Here is a 21,812-nt window from a genome sequence, read left to right as displayed (position 1 = left end):
GTCTGCGCATGATGTGATTGCATATCTTAAAATGTTTTCACATAATGTTTTATAGATTAGTATTTTTATGTGGGTTGGGACAATGTCTTTTAATCCGTATAGTTTGCTTGCTATTATCCTAAGCCTGGTATGTAGTTAATTTGTATGGCTATTCCAACTTTGATCAGCATCGAAGTGAAGTCCGAGATAGCGTGTTGTTTTCACCTGTGTGATGGTTTTGATTTTAGGTTCTGCGCTTTGTGTATAGGAGGATGAATTTCGGATAGTGAGATATTTAGTGTCTATGGGCAGGGTGGGGGTTTTTGAATACCATTAGTTTTGTTTTTCCAGGGTTTATATATATGCCATTTTCGGTTAACCAGTTAGTGATTTGATTGATGTCGTGTTGCATATTTGTGTAAGCGATATTTGCATTGTTGTGAATGGATACTATGGCCGTGTCATCTGCGTACTGGAAGATTTTACTTTTTAGGGGGAGTTGGCTTATGTCGTGTGTATATGTTAAATAGAATGGGAGATAGGACAGCTCCTTGCGGTACTCCACAGGTTACATGTACCTCTTTGCTGTATGCTGATCCTATACGTGTGATGTGCTTTCTGTTTTTCGTGTATGCTTTAAACCACTGGAGTAGACGACCTCCAATTCCGATATGGGTTAGTTTCGTTAACAAGGTTTTGTGTGTTAGTGTGTCAAATGCTTTTGTTAGGTCAATGAATACCACTAATGTTATTCTGTTTTTATCCAATGCAGCGCTTATTAGATCTGTGAAGTCTTCCAGGAGTGTTGCTGTTCCTTTATTTTTTTGAAAGCCATATTGTGTTTTGGGTATGATTTGAAATTTTTCAACGTATGTGGAGAGTTTCTGATGCACGATGCGCTCCATGATTTGGTTGATTACAGACAGCATGGCGATGGGTCTGTAATTACTTATATTTCTTTTTCCCAGTTTGTGTATGGGAGTAATTAATGCAGTCTTCAGTGTTTCAGGTATGTGTCCGTTTCGAAGATTTTATTTAACAGATTTTGCATAACTGGAAGTAGGTTGGTTGAGTGTTTCTTGATGTCTTTTGGTCTGATTCCGTCTATCCCTGGTCCTTTGTTAGGGTTAATTTGTTGAATTGCCAGTGTTAGTTCTTCTTTTGTTACTGTGGAAAACCACATCGACTGGGTTGCTCGTGGACCTAGTGGAGAATGTTCGTTTGTGTGAGGAAAGGTTGTTTCTTGTAGCTTTTCGACAGAGTTCACGAAATGCTGATTAAAGTTGTTTGCCAACTGTTTGAGGGATTTGGGGTCGCAGGCAAATCTGTGTTTTATTGTTTCTGAGGCAGTGGGTCTGTGTATATTGTACAGCATTTCATTAATCAGGTGCCAGGTTTCCTTTATGTCATTCTGAGCTGTTGTTAATTTGTTGCTGTAATAGGTTCTTTTTGCCATTCTAATCTGTGTTGTTAGGAGATTCCGTTTTCTTTTGTATTCAGCTTTTAAAGCGATACTGTTCGGCGATTTCTTAAGTTGTTTCCATAGGGCATCTTTTCTTTGTATGTCTGTTAGTACGTTGTCTGTTATCCATGGATTTTGTTTCGTTTGGGGGCGTATTTTTATTTTTGTTAATGCTTTGTTATATATTTTGTTAAATGCAAGTTTAAGATTATTATATACAGCTTCAGCAGGGTCTAAAGATGCTATCTGCATCCAGTCTGTTTTTCTGATTTCATCGTTTACTGTTGTTTAGTTTACAATGCTATAATACTGTTTTGTAGTCTCAGTGATTTTTATGGGTTCTGGTTCAGTGTGTAACTGTAATGCTGTGAAATAATGGTCTGCCAGTTTGATGTTATGACGGCTGCTGTGTAGCTGTTTGGAGGGGCCCTTATATTTATATGATCAATGCAGGATGAGGTTGTTGTGTTTCCGACTATCTCTTCTCGTGTATACGACTGTATGGATGGGGTTATGTTATATGCCGATAATAGGTCTAGGTATTGTTCTGTGTTGTTATTTATGTTTCTAATATGTATATTAATGTCTCATATTATTATCAAGTTTTCCGAGGTACCTACTTCCGTGGCTGAAAGCCATCTGTTTAGTTCTTCTAGGAATTTTGTGGTGCTTAAGTTGGGTGGTCTGTATATTGCGTTTAATATCAGGGAGTTTTCTTGTTTGATGTTTTTAATTTCGATGCATATATTTTCTGCTGCGTATTCTAATTTATAGTGGTGGTATAATAATATTTATTAAATATTATTATACCACCGTCTCGTTTTGTTTGTCTGCAGTGTTTGTGTTGTTGGAAGTGTGGCATTTGGTAGATGGATGCCTCTTCGTTTGTCGTAGATACTTCAGTCAGTATTAAAATGTCTATTTCGTCTATATCTTCCTTCAGATAAGCTTGCAGGGTCAGCCAGTATTTTTGAATGCTTCTGACGTTGATGTGGAGAATAGATAGTTTTTTTTTTGGGAAATGTCACTTGTTTCCATTCCGTTATTGATTTCAGAATGTGGCAATTATCATGTTCTGGGGTGATTACGTCTGCTTGATGGTCTGTATTCATGTTGGTTAGTGTGCTGTTCCTTCTTTACGAGTTGTCAATATTCCTTTCAATGTGGCAGCCTGTTGAGGTCGTCAACGGATTTTATTTCCATTGGTTTTGCGTCTTGTGTCTTTCTAAGGAATATTTTGCTGTCTCCTATGCATATAAACTGGTAATTGTTTTCTGTTTTTACTTTCCTTGCTTGGTAGAATATTTTCTGATAGTATGGCGTTAGGTATTCGGACAAGTATATTGGGGTGTTGTCATGGTCTCATTTCAGATCCTTGACTACTGGTTTTTTAATCCTGCTAGCTTTTATAAGTGTAGTTTTTATTGGGCTGTTGGTGAGTCGCACTACGACAGGAGAAGGACGGATATTATTTTCTCTTTTCCTTTGACCGATGCACTGACTGTGTGTCTTTTGATTCAATGGGAGAGCCTATTTTTTGGCTTAGTTGTATTACGGTGTCTCTTAGATGTTCCGTAGCTATTTATGGGAGACCATTTATGAGGAGATCATTTTTGTGCTGCTGTTGGTTTGAGAGTTCGTAAGTTCTTGCCGTAGTTCCGTTGTCTCTTTAATTAAATTATGCTGTCTTTCCGTTAGCTCTTTGATAATAATAATAATAATAATAATTGTTTGCATTTGTATTCAGCAGCGTAGTCCTAAAAGAAATAGTGCCAGGGCTTGGAAACAAAATCCAGAGCATGAAGTGCATTATTATTATTATTATTATTATTATTGCGACGGCCATATGGCAGAGAGATTATATATGAACTTTATAATCAGAGATTGTTAATACGGTTAATGATCCATTTGATTATATAACCATGGACAGCATTAGCAAAAAAGAACCTACTTTATTCCATTCAAATGCGACTGATATATGGTTGACAGCTGATGTCTCGTTGACAATACCTCGAGCGTGCAGTTATTTTCGTCATGGGTAGTAGAAATATCACTGTTCGATCGTGGCTCTTGCTGAAAGAAAATAGGAACAACAGCAACATTTTCATTATTGAAACAAATCCAAATATAAGCCTCCGTAGTGCAAATGAAAGGACAACAGAATATTATGCCCCTTCGATTGGAAAAGACCTGAATAACCGTTATATGGGCTTTTTCAATTGAAGGTGAGTTAGCCGATCTCATACTGTGGTGGCAGGAATTTTCCTACTAAAAACTCTGGTTTTTCATCCTGCATACAGGTCAATAGGTTAAGAGAACATACGTAATTTATAGGCATACTATTGGTGAGCAGTAGATTGGTTTTTGTATCTAGATGGAGGATCAATTGCAGACGGCAGGTTGTGTGGAACTGAGTGCCTTTACACGATAAGTCATTTCGACTCCTTTTAGATGTCACGCAGTAATAACAACAACAACAATAATAATAGTTTTTATTTCCGAAACAGTCGTTTATTTTATGAATGTTACATGAAAACAATTGGCCTTGGAAAACATTCAAAAACGAGACATTAGTGATCCGAAAACATGGTTGGAGACGCAAGGAGAATTTTTATGAAATTGCCGTACTCTTTCCCTATTTTAGGAAAAGAGTACAACACAGCTCCTTCTGTGTGTATGTGTATGTGTGCGAATTCTATGGTCAATTTTGTGTCAGTAGATTAGTGTGAGTTCTATAATCAATTTTGAGATACAAGGTTAAGAACAAGAATTTTTTGGATACAGCATGGAAGACTCTTATATCAGTTGGATGATATGGAATTGGATCAGAACTATTATCTTAAGAGGAGGTTAAGAGGAGGGCTGACTGACAGATATCAAAATGTGGTGTGTGAATTGGGGGGGGGTAAGTCTGCAAGATTTAAGGTGGTGTACTCTAGGTATCAGTCCTTGGTCCACTGCAATTCAATCGTTATATTAACGGCATTGGAAAGATGTGATGGTGACATACAGCTGTTTGCTGAATATGCAAAACAGGTATTGTAATCAGGGGAATACGAATGATATGTAGCACTTGCAAAACGATGAGAAGAGGCTGGAATTGTGGGAATGTGAAAATGCTTGTCATTTCGATGTTAGTAAATGTAAAGCTTTGCATTTTGGTTTAATATGATATCCTGATATCCATAGAGGAGTAATATATTGGTGGGATAATCCTAAAAGACCAGACTAGGAATTTTGGAGTTTTAGTACAGGGACCACATAGCAAAGACTAATTGCAAATACAATTCACAGGATAGTTTTATTGAAATAAATACAGACATGTAAGGATAAAGAAGTTATTTTGCCTCTTTACAAGGCTTTGATACGACCTCTTCTGGACTAGTGTGCTCTGTGGTTTCCGAGGTGATGCAGATAGAGTGGTGCGACTGCAAATGACTTTAAAGATGATAGCGGGACTGTGGAATGAGATTATTAAGCAGACTGAGAATTTGTGGGCCGCACAAACTAGAAAGAGGGGTGATATGATATAGACCTATAAACTTCTAAACGCGTCATACAGTACATCAATAGATGGAGTTCTTTAATTTAATCTCTGGGTGCAAGAGAACAAGAATGAACGCAGTCATGAAAGGGGCTAGAGATAGATTTTTCTCGCAATAGAGCAGTGGTTGACCGAATTGGCTTTCATTCAAATGTGGTGAGTGCAGATAGTGTGAATGAATTGAAGAGTAGGTATGACGTGTGCGAGCGATATTAAAATTAAAATCATCGGCCTCCCTCGATGATTTCCCTCACTTCCTGCGGAATTTTTGTAATAAAAAATAATAATTAAATAAAATAAATAAATCAGCTAATGCCTTTTATTTCCTAATAGTGAGTAGGCAAGGCCTTTATACCCTATCTAGCTTTTGGAGACTGAGTGGGCAGTTCAATCTCCATCGGTAGCCAATCAGAGATAGCTGGCTCATGTCCATCACTAATTATAGGTGGCTACTGATGAAGAGATTAGCAACCAAGTGCTGCCATCTCTTGGTGCCTAATCCTAACAGGATATGTTATTGTCTGAAATAATGTGGGTACTACGGTCGATTTTCTTGAGTTTACATGATGAAAAACCGAGTTTCCGGGAGAAAAAACCCGCTTGCCCATGCTAGAGATTGACTAACTCGGGAACCGGTCGAAGATAGGCTTAGAAAAAGTTCCTCCAGTCGGCGACTAGACTTGAACCTAGGTCTAACTTCGAGCGGCGGCCAAGCGCAGAGGACGTAAGCACCACTTCCACTGAGCTACACAGCCCTACTATAATAATAATTTCTGCTTTTTAGTGTAATAAAACGCACACGTTTTCCATTTCTCCCCTCTTTTTAACATATTTTTGAAAACTTTGATTTAAAAAGTATAAAATTTATATATATTGTTAAAATACTATTTCCGACATTTCTCTAAATTTCTAAATTAATTTTGTTTAAAAATGCAAATTAAATTAAGAGAAATAGGCAATGTTTTAGAACGTCGAATATATGGTTTATTGACGGGAAAAATAGCATTAAGCGTTGAACTTTATATATTACCCCAGCTCTTCTTTTAGAAAGGGTTAAAAATATTTGTTTTAATTTATTTTGATCTATATTTTATTTTGATTTATTTTGATGAATATTTTAGTTAATTTATTTGATCCAAAAAAATACTTAACTAATATTTATTTTATTAAAAAAGAAAGTAGCTATTAAGCTGATTATGTCAGAAAATATTCGTTTCATGACTATCTGCATTTATTATGCAATAATCCACTTGTTCAAATCTTTTGCAGGACAATGAAGTCTTATACTGAACGAAGTCAAAATGGTATGTTGCCAGAATGTGATTATGCAGATATGTAAATCAATAATAATTAATTACTTAAAATAACCCATAATTATCCCATTACTGTTTGTACTTTTATTTACATATAAATCTTATCCTATTCTGTCCTAATTTATGCTCACGCATAGACCTACAAATTTTACCATGTGGGTATTTGAAACCGAAATCCTACAGAATAGGTTAGTTACACCTTATTTCTGGAGGTGTCCTATGGTTGACCGGTTTGCCTGTTTGGGAGGGCGAAAAACCCGAGTTTCCGAGTGGAAAAAAACTCATACCTATCTATGAGACCGGCTAGCTCACCTTTAGTCGAAAGAGACCAGTAAAAGTTCCTCACATCACTGACGGGAATCGAACCCAGGTCTTTCCGACGAAAGGGTTTCGTCTATACTGACTGAGCTATGGAGGCTCTTATATATAAACAGAAATTTATAATTGTGAATTAAGATTATTAATTATAGAAGAATAATTTAAATTTACATATCCAGTTATGATTTTCTATTAATCGCATATTTTAAAGAATGGTGATGCAGTAACAGCTATAACTCCTCTATAACAGTTAACACCTCTAAAATACACTGGTGTGTTTTTACAACAATTTAGAAACTAATTTAAAACGAGTAAATAGTTACGTACTTATGTCGCTAGCAGTTAAGCATTTATATTTTTGTTATTTGCATCAACATATCATAATTATTTTAAATACATTAAAATAAATGTTCTGAACACATAGAATGGTTCTTGAAAAATGGTAAATTAATATTTTATCTCTCATTATACTATGCTTTCTATCCGCGACTTAGGTTGGCTTTCTTGGATTCGGGAAAGGAATAAATTATGAGGTTTTCTTTTTGTAAGCTCATATGCTCATATGCTGATTGAGCTTATACGCTGAAATAAGTATTGATTCCTGTCAAATGGCTGCTTACCTCAGCCGTTTGAGAAGAATTGTAGCATCAATATCATTCCAAACATTTTTTCTTTAAATGGTTTGTAATAACAAATATTTCAAAAATACTCTTTTTTTGTACAAATAATACTTTCTGAATGTAATTAAGTATCGAGAAGGGTTGAAAAGTTGAGTATCAGGTAATTTTTGGTCTCTATTATTTAGAGACAGCACAGAGAAGATGGGCAGCCTTCTGAGGGGATGGTGCAGAACATCAGTAGAGTGGAAGTGATGGAGGCCATGAAGAGGACGAGGAATGGAAAATCGGTGGGCCCCGACAGAATTCCAGTGGAGGCATGGAAGGCACTGGGGGAAGAGGGAACTGTGGGACCTGTTCATGAAAGTTTGCCAACAGGAAATTATACCCGAGGAATGGAGGGAGAGTACTCTTGTTCCCATCTACAAGGGTAAAGGGGATGCACATGACTGTAAAAATTACAGAGGAATAAAGTTGATGTCCCACACAATGAAAATCCTAGAAAGGGTTCTTGATGGTAGATTGAGGAAGCAGGTGGATATTGCAAAGGAACAATTTGGCTTCATGCCTGGTAGATCAACAACAGATGCTATCTTTGGGTTACGGCAGATGATGGAAAAGTATCGAGAGAAACAACGGGAGCTACATCTGGCATTTCTTGATCTGGAGAAAGCATATGATAGAGTGCCAAGGCAAGAAGTCTGGAGGTGTCTGAGGGAGAAGAAGGTTCTGGAGAAATATGTCAGGTTGATGCGGGAAATGTACAGAAATGTGAAGACAAGTGTTCAGACCTGTCTGGGACAGACAGAAAGTTTTCAAGTAACAGTTGGCTTGCATCAAGGGTCAGCATTAAGTCCGTTTCTGTTTAATATTGTGATGGAGGTGGTAACAGAGGAGGTGAGAGAAGATGCGCTTTGGACAATGTTGTATGCAGATGACATCTTGCTGTGTGCAGATTCAAGAGAAGAAGCGGGAACTAAACTGGAAAGATGGAGAAAGTACTGGAAGAGAGAGGTATGAGACTGAGCAGAAGAAAGACAGAGTATATGTGTTGCAGAGTGGGGGGCGGCCAGGAGACAGATCTGGATCTGGAAGGAATGTCATCAGGAAGGTGAGAGACTTTAGATCCTTAGGTTCAACAGTGGAAGAAGATGGAGGAGCTGAGAAGGAAGTGGGATGCAGGATACAAGCGGGTTGGAGTAACTGAAGGGAGATGGCTGGAGTGTTATGCGATAAGAGGGTGCCGATCAATCTGAAAGGCAAAATCTATAGGACATTAGTGAGACCAGCTATGGCATATGCAATAGAAACTGTGGCCCTGAGGAAAAATAACATCAGCAGGATGGAAGTAGCAGAGATGAGAATGCTTAGGTGGATGTGCGGTGTGACCAGAAAGGATCGTCTGAGAAATGACTATGTCAGGGGGAAACAGTGAAAGTTACGAACTTAGGAGTGGAAATACAGGAGGCAAGGTTGAGATGGTTTGGTCATGTGATGAGGAGGGAGGACGAATATGTGGGAAGAAGGGTCATGCAGATGGATGTGCAAGGAAGGAGGAAGCGTAGATGGCCAAAGAAGAGATGGAGAGAGCTGGTAGAAGAGGACTTGAGGATGAAGAACTTGGATGTGGTGACAGCCCAAGACAGGAAAGTGTGGAGGAGACTCATTATCAACAGTGACCCCACTTAAGTGGGAGAAGCTGCAGAAGAAGAAGAAGATTGCAGGTTTTTTTTTCTTTTTTCGGTCAGCCATAAAACATCGCTCTCAGTCTTCTTTCGCTATATTATCGCAAGGTAATATAGTCAAATAATGGTTACGTTAAAAGACAGCTTCACTCCAAAACACATAATGAAACTAATGCCTATCAATTCAGTATCATATACAGGGTGTTCGGGATAAATTTGACAGTTTCGTAAGGAAAAAGAAAATCTTCTTTGTATCTATTAAATTTAATGAATTGACAAAAAAACATTACAGGCAGAGTTAATTACAATACTATCAACAAGATTTACTCAAAATAACCACCATTAGCATCGATCACAGCTTCAATTCTGCTTCGGAACCTCGAACAAGCTGATGCTACAGTCTCCCTGGGAAGGGCCGCAAAAACTGTTTTAATTTTATCCATTAACTGGGCTTTTGTATTACTGGAAGTGCGATTGGTGTCTTTTTCAACTGCGCCCCATACAAAATAATCCATGGGGTTAAGGTCTGGGGAGTTTGGAGGCCAAACATTTGGACTGGTGAAGTCGTAGAAATTTTCAGACAACCATTTTTGACTTTTCCCAGAGGTGTGGCAAGGGGCCGAATCCTGCTGCCATACATACGGCCTACCATTGGCTACCCTTGTTATCCAGGGCTTGACTACAGTTAGCAACTCCACGAACAAAGCCCGAATTCCAATGCCAGGGTTCTTCAACACCTGTTCCTGCAGATTTGCGAGGAATTCTGCTGTACGAACGCAATCAGATCGTCTGCTAGGGATCTTTCTTCTTGCTACATCCTCGTAGTCACCATTGCAAGTCTCTAGTTCATGCCTGATTGTTTTTACTGTATTCAGGGAGCATTGGGCAGCAGTCGTAATATCCTTATTTTGATGGCGGGCACGAATCATCATGATACAAGTTATTCTCTTCCATGATTCAGGTGGGTTCCAGCTATCCATCCTTTCTGACATCTTGTATATGAATGAAGAAGGGTCCAAACTTTTAAATGAAGAGAAGTGTGTGTTAATACATGTAACTTACGGAAAAATATAATTAATTATAAATATGTCAAATTTATCCCGAACACCCTGTATATATAATATTCATCAAAGCTTGATTTGCTTCCTCAGTCTTAAGAAAAGGCTGGTTATATTCCACTAATTCGGACCCTACCCAAGGGCCTATGAGTTGTGGAAATACTTTCTGAAAATGAAAGCTGTGCCGAACAAAGCGGCCTTTTGCAGTTGCCCAATTTTTAATCCATCTAACTCGAGTGCTTCTAGATGTTTTTTAAATGTTTTAGGGATGGCGCCTAAAGCACCTATTATTATGGGAACAACTTTCGTTTCCTTTTGCCAGATTCGTTCAACTTCGATTTACAAATCGCGATACTTTGTAATTTTTTCATTTTCTTTGTCGTCAATCCGACTATCTCCTGGTACTGATATTTCGATAAACTTAACACCCTTGTTTTCACTTTTTTTAACCACTGGGATACCGGGTGTATTACATTCCAAGCTTTGTTAGTCTGGATTTTGAAATTCCAGGGCATTTTAGCTTTTTCATTCTCAACCACTTTCTGGTGAACTTGATGCTTTGAATAGTCTTTAGAAACTTTAAACCCATACGTTTTACATAAATGCCAGTGGATTATCTTAGCTACGTTATCGTGCCTTTTACGGTACTCAATTTGTGCGATTTTGCTGCATCCACTTACAATGTGGTCTACTGTTTCTTCCTTTTCTTTGCATAATCTACATTTACTGTCTTCTTGAATTTTTTGTATTTTTGCTTTCATAATGTTGGTTTTAATGGCCTGTTCTTGTGCTGCAAAAATTACCGATTCTGTTTCTTTCTTCAGTGCTCCATTCCTCAACCATTGCCAGGTCAAGTTACTGTCAGCGCTGTCCTCTATACTGTGAAGGTATTTTCCATGCAATGCCTTATTTTTCCATCTTTCGGTTCTCACTTTTACTTGGTTGGTTTTGTATTCCAATTTTTTTCCATGGGTTTAAATACACCCTCTTTCCTTACCTCAATTAGAAATTTTTCCGTTGTTTGCTGCAAATAATCATTTAAATTTCGTTTTTCTTCTTCAATAATTTGCTTCACTTGTAATAATCCTCTACCTCCTTTTTTGCGTGATAGATATAGCCTATCAATGTCACTGCGAGGATTGAGGGCACTGTCATTAATTTTCGAGTTTTCGGTCTAAATCTTCCATCTCTAGATGGGTCCATTCAACAATGCCTACTGAATATCTCAGAACAGGTATGGCCCAGGTATTAATTGGTTTTATCAAACTTCCAGCATTAAGCACTGACTTAAGGAGTTTTCTTAATCCTAAATCTTCCATCTCTAGATGGGTCCATTCAACAATGCTTACTGAATATCTCAGAACAGGTATGGCCCAGGTATTAATTGGTTTTATCAAACTTCCAGCATTAAGCACTGACTTAAGGAGTTTTCTTAATCGTCTTATATATTCTGCTCTAGTTCTTTCTTTCATCTTATTGTGCAGAATTTGTGATGCTTCTAATATCCCCAAATATTTGTAGCTGTCTTCGAATTTTATTGCCTTGATTATTTCACCATTGAGTAGTTCGATTTTGTTCAGATCTTCAAACTTTCCTCTTGTTATTCCGGCAATTGCACATTTGTCTAAGCCAAAATCCATTGATATATCTTGAATGAATAAGTGCACAGTGTTAAGCAATGATCCGAGTTCATTCTCTGATTTTGCATACAACTTCAGATCGTCCATGTATAAAAGGTGAGATTTATTTGAACTCTTTTGTGCAGTTTGATAACCATGAGCAGTTTTATTTAAAATTATAGTTAAGGGGATCAGTGACAATATAAACAATAGAGGAGATAATGAGTCTCCTTGAAAGATGCCCCTTTTTATGTTTACCTCTCCAATTTCTTTTCTATTTAGAACCAACGTTGTTTTCCAGTTTTTCATGCTCAATTGCAAAACGTTTTGTACGTTTTCGCTAATACCGAATAGTTCTCTGCATTTTAAAATCCAACTATGAAGCACCGAATCAAACGCTTTTTTATAATCTATCCAAGCCATATGAAGATTGGTTTTTCTACATTTGCAATTTTTAAGAATCATTTTATCAATCAGCAATTGGTCTTTTGTGCCTCTTGAATTTCTTCTGTTACCTTTTTGTTCAATTGGGAAAAGAGAATTTGCTTTAAGAGAGCTGTGTATTTTATCAGCTAGTATGCCTGTGAGTAGCTTAAAAGTTGTTGGCGGGCAGGTTATTGGTTGGAAGTTTTCTGGTTTTGGACCTTTTTCTTTATTTTTTTATAATCAAAAATGTTTTCCCTGCTGTGAGCCACTCTTCTTTACTTTTTCCTTCTAAAACATCAGAAATTTGGTTAGCACGTCTAGTGTAAGCCTATTCGATATTTCAACCGGTAGCATGTAATTCATCCTTCCCGGCTTTTGACCAATTTTTTTTCGCTTGCTTTTGAACCATTTCAGTTGTTATTTTCAGTTGGTGCATTTTTCGTTCTTTAGATTTGTTCGTAATTTGTTCAATCCACTTTGCCTTGTTATTGTGCGTCTTTGGGTTGTCCCATAAGTTTTTCCAAAATTTAGTCAAAATTTAGTCAAGAGACAAAGAAAATTATTTTCTTTGTCTCTTGCATTTATATTTAATTTAAGGTTATCATTCCTGCAGGCAAAACATCGAATTTTGCTTGTACTGTTCAATGCGTGCACTGTGTCTTCTTATTTTAGTTGCAACTGCAACTATTTTTTGCTTCACTTCCTCTAATACTTCATCAATAGGTTTTGTTCCAGTATTATATCTCTTTATGAGGTTATTTCGGAGTTTTCTGTTTTTCAGCTTCTTTTCCTTAAGGTTTTTCAAATTGCTCACGTCTGCTCTGAGTTAAAGAATTTTATTTTCCAGTCGATGCTTCCATTTTGGTTCCCGAGCCTTACTGCTTTTGGGTTCACTAATCTTATATCCAAAGTCAGATGTTACGAAATAGGCTATTGAGTACATAAGTTGGTTTGTTTGCCCAATAGTTCCAGTAGGAATATCCCTTGCAGCTTTATTGGCCTCTTGTAGGAGTTCCTTCAGTTTTTGTTGAGGTACTTGTCTCAATACTGGTAGCCTACTATATATATATATATACATATATACATATATATATATATATATATATATACACACACATATATATATATAGGGTGTCCCAAAATTAACGCAAGATTTAAATTTAGTGCCATTTGTGCGGTAAAGTGTTGCTTTACCCCCAAAATTGTCGCATTTGGGGGTTCAGAAAATCCACGAGTGATTGTTGAGAAACAAATGCATTCACAACGTGTCACTATTTTGTGCAAATTTTGGGCTGGAGGCATCATCGGTCCATTCTTCTTCGAAAATGCGGCTGGTAAGGCAATAACAGTTAATGGTGCTCGCTATCGCGACATGATAATCCAGTTTTTTGTGCCTAAATTGCGAGATATGGATGTGGACGACATGTGGACGACGAGTGATTGTTGAGAAACAAATGCATTCACAACGTGTCACTATTTTGTGCAAATTTTGGGCTGGAGGCATCATCGGTCCATTCTTCTTCGAAAATGCGGCTGGTAAGGCAATAACAGTTAATGGTGCTCGCTATCGCGACATGATAATCCAGTTTTTTGTGCCTAAATTGCGAGATATGGATGTGGACGACATGTGGTTTCAACAAGACGGTGCCACATGCCATACAGCCCAAGAAACAATTCAATTACTACATGAGTCATTTTCTGGTTGTGTAATTTCTTTTGTTGATCAGAATTGGCCGCCCAGATCATGTGACTTAACGCCGTTGGACTTTTTTCTTTGGGTTTTTTGAAGTCTAAGGTTTATGCCAACAAGCCCACGACCACCCACGCCTTGAAGGAGAAAATTGAGCGCTGTATCAAAAATTCAGCCAGATTTATGCAAAACGGTCATGGATAAGCATAACCCTATACTGTATACTTTATGAATCAATAAGAAATTACAATTTTTAATTAAAAACCTGTGTTTTCTATCAAAATTACTTCTTGCGTGAATTTGGGACACCCTGCATATATATATATATATATATATATAGTAACAATAGGGAGTATTTATAGAAGTAAGTGGATCATATGAAATCAGAATGATAATCGTTATTTATGCTGACTGGCATCATTATATGTATCGAATACCAAATGAATATCGTTAATAAAATTGTCAGGTCTAAACATAAAATATATAAGGAAAACCTATCGTTTTTTAAGCTCATAAACTCATATTCTTATTAGAGAATCAAAAGTAAAAACATAAAGAGAAAGTTTTGGAAGAGATGATTAACAAGTATTTTTTTACTGTATTGCAGTATTTCAATTTTTGCTAATAACATTTATTTAAATTTTTGCATTTTAATTCAACAAAGCTCATTGATAACATCCTATCCATAAATTAACACTTTTCTTTGGTTTCTGTGTTTCATCCTAAATTATTTCTGATGTCTTCATTCCTTATTGCATATTTAGAAAAGAAGTACACGGCAATGAACATGATAGTAGTGGCGATGAAAAAAATAAGGAAAACTGTCGTGGAACTGAAAAAACAAAAATTACTGAAGAAGAAATCACATAAACCAGCAAGGTAGGAACGCCATTGCGCTTTGAAATAAATGTTATTTATTTAGTTCGTTATTTTTTCTTTGGTAAATTGTTCATTCAAGTTAACATGTACACATTTCTGTTTCTTGTTGCTTATTTTCTAAGTTATTTTCTGCTGAAACAAAGTTCCCACCACAAACTGAATCAAGTTTCTGTCATTGGAGCATATCTTCATATGCGACTATGTTACGAGAAATGTCCGATTGTCTGACCATTTATTTAGAGCTAATCTCGACTGTGATAAAGTGATTACTTGAACTGATGATGTGGCGAATTTGTTGTTGCATGTTAGAAGGAAATAACCGAGAAATTCTTCCCAGTGAAATATTTTCATACGATAATGTTGGGATGCAGATATTCACTTATATTTAGATAGAGAATATTCATATTTGTTCATTTATTCATTGGAGTTGCAAAACGTCTATAAATCATCACTGTATTTATAAATTTAATGCTGCAGTGTTCCTAGTTTTTTTTTTTTATTATTGAATGTGAAAGATATCAGAATAACTAATGCAATCGGCATTAGGCAATTCTTTATCTACTGCAAGTGGAGTGATGAAAACCTTTAAAACATCTTGCCAGAATAAGAAGTGCATCAGTTTTAGGACACTCTTAAAATGGGACACGGTCAACTGGGAGACGGACAACTGGACGACGGACAACTGGGCAATGGCCAAATGGGCAACGGAATAAAAGATGCCCATAATAAAAGATGCAATTCTATTCTGTTGATCTATTACCAGGTAAAAATGAGTTAAAAGAACGGTATAAACAAAAAAAAATTGAAAAATCTTGCTTATAATTAAGTTTATTTAAGTTTATTTTTAGATAGTTATTTTTATAATATTATAATATTAATTTTATTTTATATTAATTTATTATATTAATTTTATATTAATAATATAATATTAATATTATATTATTTTTATAAGTTAGATAGGGCTAAATGGCCTCGCCTACTCCCCATATACGGGAATAAAAAGGCGTTAGCTGATTTTTTTTTTAAAGTTTATTTTTACTGTGTAGAATAATTACGAATTGTATTGAAGTTATATTGAAATTACCCATAGAAATATATAAACATAAAATTTGAAAAATCTCACTTATAATTAAATTTATTTTTATTGTCTGAAGAAGTATTTCTGAGCTTCACTGCGTAAGGTGAAGCTCAGAGGTTTGGAAATTTATCATTTGGGCGTTTTGTGTGCGATTATTTAGTTTAATACGCATTCGCAATATATTTTGACTTCTAATAAACAGTAAGACTAGTTGTTTGTTTATTACCTCATTTCCGATATGTGTGTCAACGTTACAGTTACCACGTGCAAAGAACAAGTTTCAGTAAATAAAAGGTATGTATTCTATGTTACTAGAAATGTCCGATTGTCTGACCATTTATTTAGAGCTAATCTCGACTGTGATAAAGTGATTACTTGAACTGATGATGTGGCGAATTTGTTGTTGCATGTTAGAAGGTAATAACCGAGAAATTCTTCCCAGTGAAATATTTTCATACGATAATGTTGGGATGCAGATATTCACTTATATTTAGATAGAGAATATTCATATTTGTTCATTTATTCATTGGAGTTGCAAAACGTCTATAAATCATCACTGTATTTATAAATTTAATGGAAGCAGAGATGGGATGTAAAGTACACAATCGGTGCGAATATCTTGGAAGAGGTAGAGGAAATGAGAGATCTGGGAGTGATTGTAGACAAGGACCTAAAATTTCGGGGACATGTTACTAAAATAGTGAAGATAATGGGATAATGGGAATGATGCGGAAGACAGTGACTTGTAGAAGTAAGGATGTTATGGTTCCTTTGTATAAGGCTTTGATCAGGCCACATATGGATTACTGTGCGCAGATCTGGTCACCTGGTTTTCAAAAAGATGAAATTGCGTTGGAAAAAGTTCAGAGGCGATTGACTAAGGTGGTTTCTGGTCTCTGGAATGTAGAGTATGAAGACAGATTGACAAAATGCAATTTGCAGAAATTGGTGGATAGAAGGAGGAGGGGGGATATGATTGAGACATAAGCTGTTGAGTGGTTATTACCAGATTAACGTCGGGGAGGTTTTGCACAGAATGGGTGAGGATAGCAGGAGAACAAGAGGTCATTCTTGGAAGCTGTATAAGGAGGGTGTGAGCAAGGGAGTGAGGAGCAGGTTTTTTGCATGGAGAGTGGTGAGTGATTGGAATGCTTTGCCCGAGAGTGTGGTGTGTGTGCAGAGACAGTGAATATATTTAAGGCACAGTATGATAAACTGTGTGTATAACAGTGGACCTCCCACGATGAGCCTTTGACTCCATGGAGGTTTTTATAATAATAATAAAACAAACTCAAAATTTATAATCTTAATCGTATACTAAATTGTATATACGTGATACCTAAATTAATTTAAATAAATTTCAAACTCTTGATTATCTCTCAAATGCAACAAATTGCTAAGTACAATTATATAGAAGTATAGAAATATTTCACTATTGATATAATTAAGAATTTTTTCAGTACTATTTGAAAAATAGTACTGAAAAAATTCTTAATTATTTCAATAGTGAAAACTTTTTTAATTTTATTTTTATATATACTGTATATTTCTTGTTTCTATTCTTCAGAAATGGATAATTCAAGAATATTAAGTCAAAGAGACAAGGGAAAATATGCTTGGATTGGGTATGTTAAAGACAAGATTGATAAGAAAGGTTCAATTCAATTTTGACAATGTGAAAATAAAAACAAAGGATGCAAAGGTAAAATCTGGACAAGTGTCAGTGATGGATCACTAATTTCTGAAAAACAGGAACACACATGTAGCAGTTCTGGAAATGCGGCCAGAGTAATGACGCAAGAAGTTAGTACAACAGCCAAAATATTTAGCGGACACGACAATGAGCAAACCCATCACAAATCAGAACTCAAGTTCTACAACATGTTTCTTCTGCGGTAGAAGGAATGCTTCCAAATCATAGCAGTCTGTGCAGAAATATTCAAAGACGAAGAAGATTAAAAAATTTAAATGTCCCAATTAATCCTGATTCTAGGGAAACAATAATTACTCCTGAAGAATACTTAAATTATGAATTCAGTCCATCACAATTTCAACGTTTTTTATTGGCTGATTCTGGATCAGAACAGGTCGACCCCATGAGAATATTAATTTTTGGTCGTGAAAGCCATGCAGTGAATGAATTATTTATGGATGGCATATTTTTACTTTCTCCCCCTCTTTTTGCTCAAATTTTTGTTATTTTGACTAGAAAGGATGGAGGTCCTGTTTTCTCTGTTTTATATTGTTTATTACCTAATAAGACTCTTGAAACATACACAAAATTATTTTATATGATACATGAAATGTGGCCATTACTAGATCCCAAAAATATAAATGTTGATTTTGAAATCACCATTCATCAAGCGTTACGCATAGTATTTACACAAGCTAACATAAATGGTTGCTTTTTTCATCTCATACAAAATCTTCGTAAGCATTTAGCTTCATGCAGTCTTTTAACCAGATGTAATTGTGATGCGCAAATCACTTTAAATTCAAAAATGATCACTTGACTTGCTTTCGTTCCAGAACAAGATATTATTTACGCTATTTCTGAACTTGAGAATCATTTATCCAATGAATTTGAACCAATTTTAGAATGGTTTACGAACACATACATAGATCGTCTAAGGAATAACAGAACCAGGGCTCCACCGATTTTTCCCTCAAACGTTTGGTCTGTGTACCAAAGAATAATAACTGGAAGCGATAGGAGAAATAATTTTGCGGAAGCCTGTCATCGAAAACTGCAATTGAGCTTTGGCAGCAGTGCAAGTGATCCAAATTTATGGATTTTTATAAATGGACTACAAAAAATTCAAAAAAACATATGATGTTGATTATGAAAGAGCAGTAGCAGGTTTTCAACATGAGCACAAAACGTAGACGTTACGATGAAGCTGACCAAAGAATTTTGAAAAAAGTTATTAATTACGTTAGGAAAATATAATAGAATATTTACGTGGTATTGCATATAACTATAATATGAATTAATAAATTCAAAAAAAATTGTCTTGAATTTCAGATACTTTTTTTTTGTTTTAGTGTATATATGTGACATTTGTAAATATGTTTGTTTGTTACAAAATAATATTAATAAATTAATTAAAACAAAACTATATTTTTTCTTTATTTTAATACTGTGCAATTATACCTTTTCATTTTTAAATCATTTTCGGACCACTTTTTAACCATCTCTTTCTTAAACGATCCTACAAATTTTGATATATGATATAAATATTTATTAACTAGCTGACTCATTTTTTTTGTATAGGAAATTTCAATATAACTTCTAGACAATTCGTAATTCTACACAATAAAAATAAACTTAATTATAAAGTAAGATTTTTCAAATTTTATGTTTATATAAAATTTGAAATTTAACTCATTTCTCAAAAAAATATTATTTAAAATTACCTGGTAATAGATCAACAGAATAGAATTGCATATTTGATCTTTTATTCCGTCGCCCAGTTGTCGTGCACTCTGCATTGAGGCAATTTCATGTTGTCAAATTGCTTTCATATACAAGCGATCCACAAGGCCTTAAACAGGCATACTTTAGTGGGGGTGCCACCCAGTGATCCAAATGCTGCAGGAATACATTATGTGGAAGCGATATCTGAGAAAAAATAAGTAGTTTCAAAAATCACCACCAGGGCATGCAAATTTCACGCATTTGCACGGAATTTACATAGCACACAACTCAGCAGGTGACAGGAGGGTTTAAAATCATGAACATGGGATTTTCTCTTCGTTCTGATTGTTAATACTATTCACAATGGTGGCACTAACCTTAACCCAACATGCTTTGCTTGTGAAGCTGGAACTACATAACTAAGTGCAGTGCTATTGCTACACTCCTCGAATTTCGTTGCTTGAAGAAATGTCGACGAGGTCCACTATCTCCATATGCTCTCCAACGAATGATTAGTCGTTTTGAAGAAAGGATCGTTGGGAGTTAGATCTGACAGAGATCGTAAACCAATCAGTTCACAACAAGTGAATGACATTGTTGTTGCTGTTGTAAAGTAGGCTATTAATACAACACAACGTTGGTTCCTGTAGTGCACGTGCTGTATCAAGACACATGGATGAGACTTATACGCCTGTGTAGAAAATTGTACGGAAGATTCTGCATTTCTATCCATTTAATAACCCTGACACAGGAGTCGCACTTGCAGGACTTTGAACAGTGAACTTTAGCATTCTTGCTCGATTGGAGTTCGATGCTGCGTGGCCGTGGATGATTTTGTGTTGCAGTAGCGGATTATGTCCCTTTGAGGCCCTAGGCGCAATTTTGTTATAAGGCTCTTTATGTAAAAGTGTTTTATATATATATATATATATATATATATATATTAAAAAGACAATAAAATCCTTAAATAATAACAAGTTTTTTCTTTATTTATAATTATTTATTTAATTTGTCTAGTTAGTATTACAACTAGACAAATTATATTAGAAAATAAATAAATAATAAATATAAACTTTCACCAAATTTTCAGCAGATTATCTTTTTGTTATGTAATTTTTGATGCCCCTCGAGACGACGAGGCCCTAGGCGCGCCTATTGGGTAATCCGCCACTGGTGTCGGCAGATGAAGCTCACCTCACTTTCACCTGAATGGAGCGGTGAATATCCACTATTTCCGGGTAGGGGCTACTCAAATCCCGCATGCAATCCAACAAATTCCTGTGCATTCTCAAAGTTCCTACTGTCTGGTGCTGGATTGCAGATTCGTTTATCATTGGATCATTCTCCTGTGAAACATTCTAATGAAATTTTGAGAGAGAGAGAGAGGGGTATCGCGATAGGATAAACAATTTTGTTGTGTCACAGCTACAGCAGCACCTGTGCATGGATTCAGTCATTTTCATGAAAGATGGGCACCCTCATACATCAGTCGATCCGTACAGGAGGTTCTTTAGAATATTTCTCGGATGCGAGACTGATCCGCCGTGCGTTTCACGCTGCATGGCCGCCTCGTTCACCTGATCTGACCGTCTGTGACTTCTGGCTCTGGGGATGTCTCAAAGACCAGGTTTATCAGGATCATCTTAATAACTTGCCAGCGCTATAAGACAGTTAACGCAGCATGTGCACAACATGTCCTGGCCAGTTGCGTTCTGCCGTTGAACGCACTGTGCAAAGGATGCAGTTTGTGACATACCAGGAAGGGCAGCACATTGAATAGTATAGCCAGTGAGTGTATAATGAAAGTGAATAACACGCGTGATTTATGCTTGTGTCGCTTTTCTCCTATTTTTTTTCTCAGATTCCGCATGACGCACAATGTATTCCTGTAAAGTTTCGCATCATTTGGAATACTGGATGGCGCTGCACAAGGCCTTAAACAGGGATACTTTAATTTTGATTACTTCGCTTATGAAGGGAATTATTTTGCACTCTTTCCACTCCCTTGGAATTCTACCAGAACTGAGACTTAAATTAAAGAGCCTAGTCAGAGGCATTGCCAGTTTCCTTGCACATTCTCGCAAAACCCCAACTGATATCCCATCTAATCCCACAGATGTATTTACATAGGGATTCTGAAATACCGTAAGAACCTCCAATTCATCCAACTGTTCCCACATTAGTGTCTGTCACATAGGTTAAAACAGTAACCTCACTAGGATGATTATACCCTTGCAAAGTGGTCACACAGTAACTCAAATATTTTATCCACTTCTGTCTCCTTGTAGCCATCATCTTTCATTAAGGTTAATCTTCCATAGACAGCTCTTCTGGCCCTATGACCAAGTCCAATACTCACCTTCTCCATCAAACACTGCCTTAAGTAATTATCTCTCAGTAGGTGTATAAATTCCATTTCCTTCCTGCACTCCCTTTCTTCCAGTTTATATCTCCGTAGTTGAAGGTCCTACTAATAATCATTCGACCTGTACTTATTGTACTAATTTAGCGATGTATGTCTTCCAGATCATCCGTGAAACTACCTGGCCTACAGCAACAACCTACTGCATATTCGTCTTATTGGCCTTAATCCCACACCAGACTGCTTCAAATGAACAGCCACACTCCTGCTTATCTCCTATAATTTTTTGCTGCAATTCGTCTGCTATCATCAACGATACCCCCCCCCCCCATCCTATCTTCTCAATCTTAACAGAAAATACTAA

At 36.3% G+C, this 21,812-nt stretch overlaps 1 protein-coding gene across 1 annotated transcript in view; it reads right to left on the bottom strand.

Annotated features, from left to right (window-relative positions):
• LOC150105492 (activating signal cointegrator 1 complex subunit 2-like) overlaps nt 1-21,812 on the bottom strand; it is a 277,206-nt gene that overhangs the window by 242,834 nt on the left and 12,560 nt on the right. The gene's annotated exons all lie outside the window — the stretch shown is intronic.

Source organism: Typopeltis vanoorti, chromosome 6 (genome assembly GCF_054136105.1).
Source record: "Typopeltis vanoorti isolate ZY-2024b chromosome 6, IOZ_Tvanoo_1.0, whole genome shotgun sequence".
Lineage (NCBI taxonomy): Eukaryota > Metazoa > Arthropoda > Arachnida > Uropygi > Thelyphonidae > Typopeltis > Typopeltis vanoorti.
The sequence above is the reverse complement of the archived record's forward strand: the minus strand, read 5'-3'. Positions and strand labels throughout refer to the sequence as shown.